Source organism: Pristis pectinata, chromosome 13, assembly GCF_009764475.1.
Source record: "Pristis pectinata isolate sPriPec2 chromosome 13, sPriPec2.1.pri, whole genome shotgun sequence".
In the NCBI taxonomy this organism is placed as follows: domain Eukaryota; kingdom Metazoa; phylum Chordata; class Chondrichthyes; order Rhinopristiformes; family Pristidae; genus Pristis; species Pristis pectinata.
In genome coordinates, this window is record NC_067417.1 from 40657694 (window position 1) to 40672354 (window position 14661).

The 14661-nt window shown below is 39.1% G+C and overlaps 1 protein-coding gene across 2 annotated transcripts in view; it reads right to left on the reverse strand.

The window, feature by feature from the left end:
* Nucleotides 1–14661, reverse strand: part of nup93 (nucleoporin 93) — a 131516-nt gene that overhangs the window by 48279 nt on the left and 68576 nt on the right. The window lies entirely within an intron of this gene.

Genomic DNA, 14661 nt, shown 5'->3' on the forward strand with positions numbered 1-14661 from the left:
TACCAGAGGATTGGAGGATGCCAAATATTGTTCCCTTGTTCAAGAAAGGCAATAGGGATGATAATCCTGCAAATTATAGACTAGTGAGCCTTGCATCAGTGGTGGGCAAGCTATTGGAGAGGATTCTTAGGGACAGGATTTAGGAGCATTTGGAGAAGCATAGTCTTATTAGGGATAGTCAGCATGGCTTTGTGATCGTGCCTCACGAGCCTAATTGAATTTTTCGAGGAGATGACAAAACAAATTGATGAAGGTAGAGTGGCGGATGTGGTGTATATGGACTTTGGTAAGGCGTTTGACAAGGTTCTCCAAGGTAGGCTCATCCAGAAAGTCATGAGGCATGGGATCCATGGAGACTTGGCTGTGTGGATTTGGAATTGGCTTGCTCACAGAAGGTAGAGGGTAGTAATAGATGGAGAATATTCTGCCTGGAGGTCGGTGACTAGTGGTGTTCTGCAGGGATCTGGTCTGGGACCCCTGCTCTTTGTGATTTTTATAAATAACTTGGATGAGGAAGTGGAGGGATGGGTTAAATAAGCTTGCGATGACATGAAGGTTGGAGGGGTTGTGGGTAGTGTAGAAGGTTGTTGTAGGTTACAACAGGATATAGACAGGATGGAGTTCAATCCGGAAAAGTGTGAAGTGATACACTTTGGGAGAAGAAACATGAAGGCGGAGTACAAGGTTAATGGCAGGATTCTGAACAATGTGGAGGAACAGATGGATCTTGGGGTCCAAGTCCACAGATCCCTCAAAGTTGTCGCACAAGTTGATAGGGTGGTTAAGGTGGCGTATGGTGTGCTGCCCTTCAGTAGTTGGGGGATTGAGTTCAAGAGCTGCCAGGTAATGTTGCAGCTTTATAAAACTCTGGTTAGACCACACTTGTGTTCAGTTCTGGTCACCTCATTATAGGAAGGATGTAGAAGCTTTAGAGATGGTGCAGAGGAGATTTACCAGGATGCTGCCTGAATTGGAGAACACGTCTTATGAGGAAAGGTTGAGCGAGCTAGGGCTTTTCTCTTTGGAGCGATGCAGGATGAGAGGCGACTTGATAGAGGTGTATAAGATTATGAGGGCCATAGATATAGTGGACAGTCAGCACCTTTTCCCCAGGGCAGCAATAGCCAATACCAGAGGATATTAGTTTAAGGTCAGAGGAGGAAAGTTTAGGGGAGATGTCAGAGGTAGGGTTTTTTTAAAATCAGAGTGGTGGGTGCCTGGAATGCACTGCCGGGGGTGGTCGTAGAGGCTGATACAAGAGGGAAATTTAAAAGGCTCTTAGGTAGGCACGTGGAAGTAAGAAAAATGGAGGGATATGGGCTGTGCAGGAGGAAAGGGTTAGATTGATCATGGAGTAGGTTTTTATATAGTTCGGCACAACATCGTGGGCCGAAAGGCCTGTACTGTGCTGTACTGTTCTATGTTCTATTTCTGATTCTTATATTTTACAGAGTTCCAGGCATAAGGGCAAATATCATTTTAAAATACACAAAAGAATGGGGAAACCTAACATTTATCAGGATTATGGCAGAGTGCCGAGACAGGGGATTTAATTTAACGTGCTGATTTTTAATTTCTAAAACCTGTGGTTTGATTCCAGTCAATATTAATAAAATAACATTTTCCATCCAAGCCTATTAAGTTATAAGTGACCAGAAAACAGCCCATAATTTCTTTGTACTCCTTCAGAAGGTGATGCAGTGCAAGAAATGTCACAATGAGACAATGGATGCTTCTCTGCAGTTCTGTAATAGTACATTAAGAAAAAGTAGAGGAAGCCAGTCAGCGCTGGGTGGCTGCCAGGCAGAGTTCGGTGCCGTCACTGGGCATCCAAAAAATGATCATACTCACTTGAGAATGGCAAAGAATTTTCTTACAAGTGTCAATGAAACATTGATCAAGGTATTCAGACAGCATTAATAGGAGGAAGTGGTTTTGGAGTCAAACTCCTTAGCAGACTATCACAAGTGGATCTTGCTAGTCTGCTTCTTAGACTTATCTGTTCAGACTTGAAATTTAAGGATGTGGAGGGCCAAGTGAGCTAAGACTCCTAAGAAGTATCCTATGAGGTAACACAGGCAGTGAGTGGCATGTATTCCTCATTCAGCAAATGGCCAAGGGCCAATTGGCCTTTAACAACTTCCCATTTTTACGTCTCTATTACAGATATTTAAGAACTATTCAAATAGATTTAAATAATTAAAAATATCATTAAAAAATTTAAATACACCTTAAGATACTAGCAAATAATATAAACTATTAAAAGTATAATCAGACAAAAACAAAAACATTTACTTGTACTTAGCATTTTCCACAGGATCAGTGACCCTGTTCAAATGAATGAGGTTGTTGTTATTAAGCCAGCTCTATATGGGATAGAGTTGAGGGGCCAGGTGCGTTATGCATCAAGTACCTCTCTTCAGTTCCCCAGTGCTGTGCCACAGCACGGCAGGAAGTTAAATCCAATGGCATCCAACTCCCAGTTTGATGGGAACACAAGCAAGTCCAAGTTGAGCTATGCCAGAAATGCAATTGATGGCTATCACAGCTTACAATTAATTTTAATAAAGAGAACTACAGTTTCTGAGAGAAAGGTCTGACGTGGATATTGGACTGAATTAGGCCTCCTCAAAATGAGTAGTTCTGAAGGGTACCAGCAGCTATCAGCCTTTTGCACCTTTGGAAATCTTGGACATCTGCATGTGACCATATATGCACATGACCACATATGCACAGAAGTCCAAGACATCCTGATTAGATGTACTTTCACTGAGTTTAATGGTGCAATTGTGGCTTCCTGGAGAGAATATGGAGGCACTTTTCATTTTGCCACAACTGTATTTTAAACCTGTTAGAAAAGGCAAGCACAGGGAAATAATTTATTTACTTTATTTTGATGATTTTGATTCTGTGTTTGAATCATTTTTTAAAAGTAATAAATTACGATAGTTTTTAAAATACCTCTCTTCTCAGAGAAATTTAAATGCCTCTTTTAACCTTTGGAAGCCAGCAAGCTAGTGTTCTGGGTCTCTCAGGATAGGATGCCCGAGGCCTACTCATCACTCACAACCTGCTACACCTTGCCGAGCACCTGTCAGATACAGGGAGTCAGTTTGTTCATCTGGAAAACATGCAGGTGGGCCGTGCCTAGTGTAGCAGGTCAGAACCATTGAAGTAAAATATGCAATGACAAAAATTCAGCAGACCACTGTATGAAATTTTTACAAATTAAGATCCTGCCCTCCATTTTTACATGGAGGCACAAGAGACTGCAGATGCTGGAAATCTGGAACATCACACAAAAGTGCTGAAGGAACTTTGCGGGTCAGGCAGCATCTATGGAGGGAAATGGACAGTCGACATTTCAGGTTAAGACCCTTCATCTGGCCACTCCATTCGACTGTCCATTTACCACCATAGGTGCTGCCTGATCTGCTGAGTTCCTTGAGAGCCTTTGTGTGTTGCTCCATTTTTACATTTTGCCCTAGCATTCCTCAATTTATGGCAGGTGGTTGGAAGTGAATTTGAGGGTGATGGGAACTGGGCAACACTATCTTTTTTAATCTCTAGAATTTAGTTTGTATTGAGAAGTATGAAGAAATGACCAACACAGCCAACTTCATATTCCTGGCATATAAAGGTTTGCACAAATGGGTATGTTCAAAACAGAACTCAAAGGCACACTCAAAAGATTGGTTTTCAGAAAAATATTGTCCTAAGGACTAAAGAGATCATGTCGTTTCAATGTCTTCTTCAAAACTAAAGTATGTAAATTATGTAAATAGAAGTATTTGGTTCAGTTCAATTTTTTTTAGTGGCAAAGGTGGAGGCAAAGCATGCAATCTCTTTGAAATTAAGAAATCTTGTTCAAATTAGGAAAATATTCATAATACATTAGAGATCACATCAGATTTATTCTCTGTTCCCATCCTCCATCTCAATGACACAGCAGCTTTTATTGTCATGCTGCTGTTGAACATGTTCACATTTGTACAAAGTAAGTCTGTCTGCACATCCATGTCAGCAACTAATGAATCTGACCCGATAGTGGCTTTAGGCTACCATTAAGCCATTAGCGTGAATTTACCCCTCCCATTCTCTCACCCCTGTTCTCTTCATACACTGTGGGTTATATTATCCTTCCGGTCTCTTTCCGCCATCTCCAATGCATCATCTGCCTCAATCTCTATTAGCAACAAATTGTCCCTTGTGATTTATTAAAGGCTCGAAGGCAAGGCCGATGAAGCCACTCTGAGTGACCTGCTGATAGTGCCTTTTTCCAACTGTAAATCCCATGCAATCGTATCAAACAATCGAAGGCAGCTTATTTAGGCAACAGTAAAATGCCCAGCATCCTATTTACAACCTCCACTGAAGCAACAGCCCATAACAGATATCAGGAGATCACGCCATCTCCAGTTAAAGATTCCGATTTTCGTTTTTACACTTATGAAGAGATTGCCCCACACTGTGGTAATAACTGAAGTTATCTATAGAAAAGTCAAAACTAATGTCCAATTAGCTGTACCATAATTGTGCAATAATGTAAGGCTCTTGATTTTTCAAAGGAAAAGATGACCACCATTAGATGCTCCCACCAACTTTGAAATAGAAGTATTTTCGAAGTATTTTTGAAAGCATTACACAGAGACTTAATTCCTAAAAAGGGTTAAGGTTAAAAAATACGGTCAGACCACAATACTAAATTCCCTCTCAGTCCTCCTTATCCCCACAAATGATAGCTTTATCAAACCTGTGACGAATATATTTTAAAAATATATAACTCCATTCAAAAAGACTGCATAACAGTCTATATTCATTTTCAAAATGATAACTGGACTGCAATATTGATGAGGCTAATAAAGGGGAAAAGTTGAATTTAAACTCCACAGCAATAATTAATCCTAGAACCAGCTGAATATTGGGGCATTATTATTCATAAGAATCATTGGCACAATATTAAGAACCACTTGAAGCACTCAAAATAGATACAGTGAAAATTTCAATGGAAAGGCTTGAACAAATTCTGAAGCTGGATCAGGATCTTTGATCTAAATCAGATCTGCCCTGGTGAGTTCAGCCCAACCCACTGCTATTGTACTAATTTTCCTCCAAGATAACCTTTACACTACAAACCTAAGAATAATTGTCTTCATGTAACTCTTTACCAATTTACAACCAGTTCTTGGAATCTCTCATTGAAGATTTGTTATCAAAGCATTGGCCAGTATAATGTGGCTAGGATTTTGTTGTGCGATTCTGCAGTCACAATGGCAACAGCTACAAATCTGCTCTAATGAGCTGCAATGACAACAGTTAACATCTACTTTGCTGAATAATGCCACATTCGCAAGAATGTTAATACACTGTGTTGAACAACTCAGGCCCAACTATGATAAGAAAAAAATTCAATCTCAAAAGGAAATGAAAAATGAAGCTGTGCCAAGTCAAGACCTCAAAAAAAAAGGCTGAGAGATGGACTAGGAGCTAGAAACAGAGCAGGGCACAAAAGAGAAACAAGGCACCATTGAGTAACGACTCAGTAGTGTAAAAAGAAATAACTAATTAGAATTACACATTCAATGGCATGGAGCACAAAAGAATGTTATCTAACAGTTCCCTATAGCTACTTTGCATAAACTTGGACCAAAGTGACAGACCAGAGACATGGTCCCTCGTCAATATCATTCTGCATTTGATTACAAGTAAATTCAAGTGGTCTGGTGTGACTGGGACCCTAATTCTCCCTCACTGCATGGAAGCACAAGGCCTTTGTTCAGTGCTTTTATAAACCAGTAATCCTGCAAAGCTGAGAACAGAATAGTAATTCAAAGCCAGATGTGGATGGTGGCCAAATGATATGCCCATGTTGTAAAATTCTTTGAATTTAACATTGCTTAAAGCAAAAAATCCACAGTATTGGTATTGAAGCCCTATAGATTTTTGCTACATCAATTATTTTTTTTAATTTCAAAAGCATTAACAAGAAGGAGAAAAGGAATCTGTTATTGTTTTTTAGCCTTCTACAAAATGAATTGCTTCGATCTGGAACTTACTACAAAGGGTGCAACTCAGTAAGTAGCCTTCAGTCTTCTATTTCAGATTCAGATCCCGCTTATAGAATCCAAGAATGCAAAATTTAATGATGATTGAAATAAAAGTAGAAAATGCTACATTCACCAGCTTGGGCAGCATCTGAGGAAAAAGCAAAGTTAACGCTCAAGGTTGATGACCCTTCGTTAGACCCTTCACTTTGACTTGAAACATTAAATCGGTTTCTCTTTCCACACCTGTTGCCCGACTTGCTGAGCATTTCCATCATTTTCTTTTTTTATTTCAGATTTCCAACATCTGCATTGTTGTGATTTTCATTTAATGTTGACTGGTTTTGAGTCTACAACTGGTCAATCACTTTTTTTCCTCCGCCCTTACAAGCTTCAAGACTAAAAGAACAAAAACTGATAATTTGCAGCAGATGGAAGCATACTGCTCACTGAGAAGTATCCATGACCGATGTCACCTTAGACTTATTTTCCCAAGTATGTGCAATACAGCCATGTAAACATTCTTTTCACAACAAAAGACATTTGATATATTTTTAGGAAGGAGAGTAAAGAAAAATGGGCTGGAAATATTGGTACAATTTTTTTAAAAATCATTCCATTTACTTCATTTTAACACTACAATACGGCAAAGAATAATCAAACAATTGACTTGATTAATTTCTATTTTTGGCACTTCCAGGATGTTCAGATGGTGTAGCAACATTTATTAATGTTTTCTACTCACTGTTTTCTCAGAATAATGTGGTCACATATGTAATAGCTGCTACAGAGAGTGGGTGGCACAGTTGTGATGCTGACTTCACTTTGCAAACCAGATCTCAGCCCTGTCCAGACTGATCAAATGACAGTTTCTATCCATTGATTTTAACAACTGCATATGAAATCAATTACTGCAGGCTGAATTATTGTCCAACATTTGGCCTTATTCCTGAGCGTCAATCTCACGCAGATCATGGAAAAATGTGAACAAGACACAGAAGGTAATATTCCCTTAGAATTAAATAAGCTGAAAAACAGAATAGTCTGAAATACAAAGCTACTGTGTCAGCATCTAAACAGGAAAAAATATTTTAAACTGAGGTTTTCTCTGACAAAAAAGTTCCCTGACAACATGCACAAAACACACAGAGTCATACTGTCATGCAGCATGGAAACAGGCCTTTTGGCCCAACTCACCCATGCTTGACCAAGTTGCCTACCTGAGCTAGTCCCATTTGCCTGCATCTGGCCCACATACCTCTAAACCTTTACTATCCACGTACCTGCCCAAACGTCTCTTAAATGCTTTAATTGTACCCACCTCTACTACGACATCTGGCAGCTCGTTCCACATACCCACCACCCTCTGTGTGGAAAAACTTGACCCTCATGTCCTCTTTAAATCTTTCCCCTCTCATCTTAAATCTATAGCTTTGGACTTCCCTACCCTAGGAAGAAGACCACAACCGTTCACTTTATCTACAGCCATCGTGATATTACAGCCTCCTACGTTTCTAGGGAAAAAGTACCAGCCTATCCAGCCTCTCCTTATAACTCAAGCCCTCCAGTTCTGTTAATATCCTTGTGAATCTTTTCTACTCCCTTTCCAGCATAACAACATCCTTTCTACAGCCTGGTGACCGGAACTGCACACAATACTCCAAGCGCAGTCCAGCTTCCATGACCTTCTCCACAGTAAATACAGATGAGAAATATTCAAAGATCTCACCCATCCCTTGTGTCTCCACAAACAGACTACCACATTGATCCTTAAGGGGACCTGTTCTTGACCCAGTTACTCTTCTGCTCTTAATATACGTATAGAATCTCTTTGGATTCTCCTGTACCTTTTCTGACGGAGCCATTTCCTATCCTCTTTTTGCCCTCCTGACTTCTTGAAAAGTTGTCAGATTTCCAAGACAGAGTGCCAGCTTCCACAGTATGGGACATCTGAGTACTGAACTACACTGGTGTAGACCCAATATAGATTTAGAGACTTTAATGGAGTGGAATGGTTCTGAGGGGGAGAGGCTAATTTACAGTTCTGAATTGAATGAATTCAAATGTATTTAACTTTAAGTTCTTTTAAGTGCTTTATTATTTATACTTAAACAATTATTGTATATAAAATTTTTTAAGAAGATTGATTTTAAATAGATATTGGAACACTTTTCCAATGTTTGTCAATGTCAGAGACATTCAAAGGCTTTTGATGGTCAGTAAGCCTCGAAGGGAAAGCAAGGTAGGTGAAGCTTGGCTGACTGCCAAAGCAGTTTGAGGAGTGTGGCTTCATGTCCTTGGTAGGAGGGTCCTGCATTCCACGGGGCCTTGTTAATCAGAAGGACACTCTGGGGACTAACATGTCTATTTAGATAGATCAGAGAATTGAGAGCTAGGTTGAACTGGAGTCGAGGCCTGGGGCAGATAAGCTGTGATCACATAGGGCAGGCTTGAGGAGCCAGGTGGCACACTCCTACTTCTGTTGTGTGGGGCTTGGGAAGCAGTATGTTCAATTTCAGCATCTACTGTTTTCCTTGCAAGTCTGAAGTTCTTCAATTTTTTTTCTCCATTTATACAAAAGCAAGTTGCGATCTTTACTATAGACAAATGTGAGAAAACAGAGGCAATTTAGGATTATGAAATTATGAAATTAGAATAGGTTAGAAATGAGACTACAGTTACAATTTACAGTTATAGAACTTTGTGTTCAAAATATTAAGCTGTTTTAGCATACTAGTGTTTTAAGACACATGATAGTGATGTACTTGGCCTGGCTGTTCCATGCCAGAGGAACTGAAAATGATTCACTTCCCACCACAAATATAAGCACCAAAAGAAAAAGGCTATTTCTAGGTCATCAAATTATAAAAAGTTCCCAGAAATACAATTGGGTGTTGCTTCATGATACAGTCTAGTAAGAACACATCCCTCCTCTCATTTTCTCCTCCCCACAATCATTTGGAATCTGCAAATAATTTTCACTGTAAAATTCAAGAAATCGCACCACAGTATATGTACTTCTGGGTGAAAGCCGTAACCAACTTATGCTACGTGGTTAATTCCTACTCAAATAAATTCAATAAAGCAATTGCAAGAATTAGCGTGATAAGAGATTAAAAAGCCAATTTCTAAAGTTTGTGCAACTGTGCCAATTATTTATGGTCAGTATTGTTAATGACTCCTGAAAGACTGGAAGCATCAGAACTTCAGATCACACTCAGATTAAATTGGTATTGGTACACTGGAGTCAGCCTGAGCTCTTATTCAATAAGTGAATAATGATGTGTGATCTATTTTTTCCAGTAATTTTGCAGGCTAAATGGGATTTGCTTTGTTATTATATACACTTCTAAAGCAGCCTTGACATTGTGGTATGGCAAGCAGCCAAGGTACATCTCCTGGTTTGAAAATAAAACCAAAGCAGGCAAGAAATTTGATGAGAGAAATAGTCTTTTAGAGAACAAGTATAAAATATTAGGGGGAATTAACCATTTTCTGGTATGAGCCCAGCAGTGAACTTGTTTGTGGACAGTTTATTATAAAATACCAATTCTGAGACCAATAGCTTGATGGATTGCTGAATCTGCAATGGACAACCATCCTTCATTCTTCTTTTAGAAGTGCAGATATTAACAATGCAGCGACACATTAATAAATAATAAACAATCCAAAGCTTCTTATAACATTATATTCAGCTCAAATTCGAGACACGTATATCAAGCTAAATAGCTTGGTGGTAGGGGGATCAGAAAGTCGATGAGATATAGAGTCAGCCTGCACAGCAAAGCTACTTTGGACGAAAGGACAAAAAACCTTTACACCTTTCAAAGACAATTAAAGGGTCTGGTCCAGACATCCAAGCACCAGAATTCTGGCTCCCATTTTGGATCCTCTTCTGAAGCAACCATTCCCTTCGTTCATAAAATGAGCCACATCTTTTGAATTATATTACTGTGATCACTTTTAAGTCTGGTTGCAAGTAGTATCAATTCCTCCATTTGACCATTAATTCTTTTCTGCTGTTCTGAACAAACTCAAAGTCCATAATATGAAATATGTAGCAGTACACTTCAAGTAATGGGCAGAAAGCTATCACCTTAGGGAGAATAATGAAGAGAATAAATCCACAGATATGGGTAGGAAAAAAATGATAAAAAGGCAAATAAGATTCTGAACCTTATGCAAAAAGACACCAAATATCAAAACATGAGGTACTGAATTTGTATAAAACATTGAATAGATGACAGATACACCATTGTGAACAGCACAGGTGGTTTTCTTATAGGAAAACAATTTTAGATCCAATAAAGGATGCAACAATAATTTACTAGACTATCTTCAAGAACAAACACCTGAAGTTAAAGGAAAGCTTGAAAATGATTTATTTTCCATAGAGGTTATGATAGGATTCGACATAAAGGTTTTCACAATGATAAAAGCTCAGAGAAAGTAAACAGTGAAAAACTGATTTTAATGAATAGTAAATCATACAATATGAAGGATCACTAAGGAATGATAGGGGAGCTTTCAGAAGATTATTAGACCAACAGCATTTAAAAATATCTTTGCTGATCATGCTACGATCACTATGATTCCTAATCTCTTCCCCTTTGGCTCAGCATCCGTACCCCTTCCCTTCACAGCACCATAAGAAAGCCTTGGAATGTTTTTCTACATTAAAGTCACCAGTTAGTGCAAGTTGTCATAGGAACAATTCTCTGAAGATTGCCTGTAACAGCCAACGTTGACAAGCTTATTAATCAACGCTATTGACAAGGTGATTTAACTGTTGCAATGACACATGGCTGCAACTATTCCTTAAAGGACGAGCATCATCAGATACATTGGTTGTAAATATCATCCTTAAACTGCAAAGCTTAATATTCCAACAATGATCATCCTTCAAAGGCAGCTCATTACACCAATTCAAGTTACAGCAGTATGTGCTTTTGAAGCATGATCAGCTAGCCCGCTCAGTTTTCCTGGGAAGAAACAGGTGACTTAATTTTGGGAGGTGGAGTCTTTATAAAATAGTAAAAGCAAACTAACAAAATTACCCACATTTATGAGACTGCCAAAGTAATTACATAAGATTTTCAAAGTCATAACCTTAACAGACTACATATTAGATTCAGACCTTGTAGCATCCTAAAAAGACAAATATGGAAAACTATAAAATGCACAAAACCTACATGAAGGGTAACAAACTGTCCCTAGGTTCCCTATTTGCCCAAGAAGCGGTCAAGAATCCAGGGCCTTCCACTTGACATTCACCCAAACCAGATGCCTAAATGTTAGACTGGTATTGGAAGGGTATTCAGCATACATGCTGGAAATCTGAAATTCAAATCTCAGAACTTAAGGAACTATATACATGTAGTTACCCAAAAGTTTAATTATTTCACAGAAAATCAAACAAAGAATTGATAGCGACAGCTTTGAGAAAAATGAAACAGGGATGTTGAAAAGCTTAAACTGATAAAAAAAAATTGTTCAGAGTCAATAGAAAACCAAAATATGAATTGTTAGAATTATTTGAATTATTTCTTTAAATCAATACATTTAACTCACTGTTCGTCAGGATATAGCAAAAGCAGTCACATATTTTGCCCATTCTATCTGTCTCACGCAGCTGATTAAGATTCTTGAAGGTAACAGCACCACTAATTACCTTTGAGATAATTAAACTGTGTTTAAGTAGTAGCTATCAAAATAATCATCATACCACTGCTTGAGAGAAGTGACCCAACACAACAGTGTAACAAGTTGTGCTCAGTCACACAGAGTTTAGTTTTACTCCTGAAGCAAGAGAACCTCTACTGGTTGCAGTTGGAATTCAACTAGTAGTATAGTCAAGATGAAATTGGAAACTTCCAAAGGGTTTGATGGGCCTGAGAAACCAAATCTTTATAAATATCAATCATACCCTAGCAGGAATTTCCTAGCAGACCCATTGCTTCAGCCTGTTCTTCCCCATCTTGACTTTATCCTTTCTCCTCTCATCCAGTCCTTTCTCACCTACCTATATGACCATCAGTTTTAGTTTCCCATGCCCTCACCCCACCAGTTCATTTTCGCCAAAGATATTCAATCCATCTACACCACCCTATGTTCCAATTGCCTTATGCTTATTCCTTGAACAAAGGAAGACAAGCAGTCCCCCTCCAACTCCCCCTTCCTTTGCCTGACTGAACTTGTTCTCACATTGAACAACTCCATTTACTTCTTCCAAATAAATGTTGTAGCAATGAGAACACTTACGGGTCTCTCTGTGGGATACTTGGAGTATCTCTTGTTTAATTCCAGCTCAAGTTCCTTCTCAAGTTTTGAAGGAGGATCATTAACATGACATATCTCCACAGATGCTGCCTGACCTGAGAGATTCCAGCATTTTCTACTTTTAATTCAGATTTCCAGCATCTGCAGTATCTTGCTTTTGGTTGAAATCCAAAGTGCTTTACAAAATCTATGTCTAAATTTGGCCTGCTTCACCAAAAAACTCAATATTTCCATTGATCCAATTTAATATTATCCAGAACAGCAAGTGTTTGAAAATGCAGAAAGCACTCAATTTTAAACAACTGTTACAGTCCAAATGATTATGGTTCCAAAATAAAAGGAGAAAATGCTGGAAATATTCAGCAGGTGAGGTCATATCTGTGGGAAGAAAAACAGACTTAATGTTTCAGGTCGAAGATCCTTCAGATGCTCTGATGAAGAGACTTCTAGCATTTTCTCTCTTTTAGATTTTCAGTATCTGCAGTTTTTTTAAATTTTGATTTCTGTTTCAATAAATCCATTCCTAACTTTTGTTATTTGTAAATATGGTAGGAATGGGAGAGGCTTTCATTATATTTTCTCATCCCATTGCTTTAAGATGGAATTTTATCTCAAGGCCATTACAACTATCCAATTGAAGTTCTAAAAATATACGAACCATTTCAATGACGTGCTATAATTAACCAGGCATCAGTTTTTTTCCGATGATAATTTTCTTTGATTTAAGCAACTCTAAGAAAACCAACCACCAGGGCAAATCAACACATAACATTGAACTTATGAAAGGACACTGACCTGAAACATTAACTGTTTCCCTCTTCACAGGTGCTGCTTGACCTGCTAGGTATTTACAGCATTTTCTAATTTTATTTTAAATTTCCACCATCCACAGCATTTTGTTGTTGTAATACCAGGAACCTTACAATTCACTACCAATAGTTCTGTATTTTTTATTCTACATATTTTCAACTGTAATAACAAGTACAGCATGATTACCCATTAAAATCTTTTATTTGCATAGTTCTTCATCCTAGTCAGTCTCTTAGGATCGAGGATGACTTGCCTTCACTGCATTTCCGGGATGGTACCTGCAGACTGTGCCACAGGTGCTTGAGGGGCTGGGAGGTGGGTTGTTTCCACTAATTATGCTGGGGTCTTGATGAAAGGGCACTTGAATGCACCATTTTGCACAGTTGTGGGGCAGGGATTCCCACAAGTCTGTCGGGATGTTACACTTTTTCCAAGGAAGCTTCGGGAACATCCTTGAATTGTTTTCCTTGTCCACCTACTAATCTCTAGCCATGAGAGAATAGAGTATTTACTTTGGGAGTCTGGTGTCAGGCATGTGATTGACATGGGTGATTAAGTGCAATGAGAGCTTCAGGGCTGGGGATGTTGGCCTGGCAGGTGTTGGTTCACTTAATCTGCTAATGATTTTGGAAGATTTTGCAGGGACAGTGCTGGCCATAGTGGGGTTTACAGTGCTTTGCGATGCCTTCTGTTGACAACCTACAGGAAGGCAGGGATCACTGTTTCCAATAGACCATGAGATTTGTGCCAGTTTTAAGATCTTGAGTTCAAAATAGTTTTTTCCTTAGAGAGGCAAAGGCTGTGCTGGAGCACTGAAGGTGATGGTGAATGTCATTACTGACAGCTGCCTTGATCGAGAGGTGGCTCCCAAGATAAGTGGTTGTTGTCTTTATTGACAAACAGTGGTGTTACACAAAGGGCAGGACGGTAAAGGACATTTCTTTTGTAGATTTTAAGTGTAAGACCCACTCTTGTATGCTACAGTGAACAGGTCATTGACAACTTGGACTGCAACTTCTAAGTACGCACAAAGACAAGCATGGTGGCTTTGGTTTCAGAGTGGAAGTGGTTTCCTGCAAATTAGCTGTGCTCCTTGTTGAAAGTAAGGCGCAGTACTGTGGTAAGGAAAGTTGAGAAAAGTCATGTGGCAATCATGCAGCCTTGTTTTACACCAGCCTCCACTGAAATTGGGTCTTTTGAGAGAACCATTAGTTAGGATCACAGAAAGCACGTCATCATATAGCAGATGCAAGATGGAGATGAGTTTCTGCAGGCAGCCACATTTCAAAAGGGAGCTCCATGATCCCTCCGGAACAACAAGTGGCATGGCCAGGATCCTCCTCAACAACCTCACCCAGTGTCTGAAGAGCAGCTTGCCAAAATCACAGTTTGGACTCTAAACATTTAGAGATGCAGCGGACAGGATCTTCACCACCCATCAACTCAAAGAAAACCTGAAGAGCAGCATCACTATACATGACCTTTTCACAACAGTAATGTATTCACAAAATCCAAAACCACTTGCAGA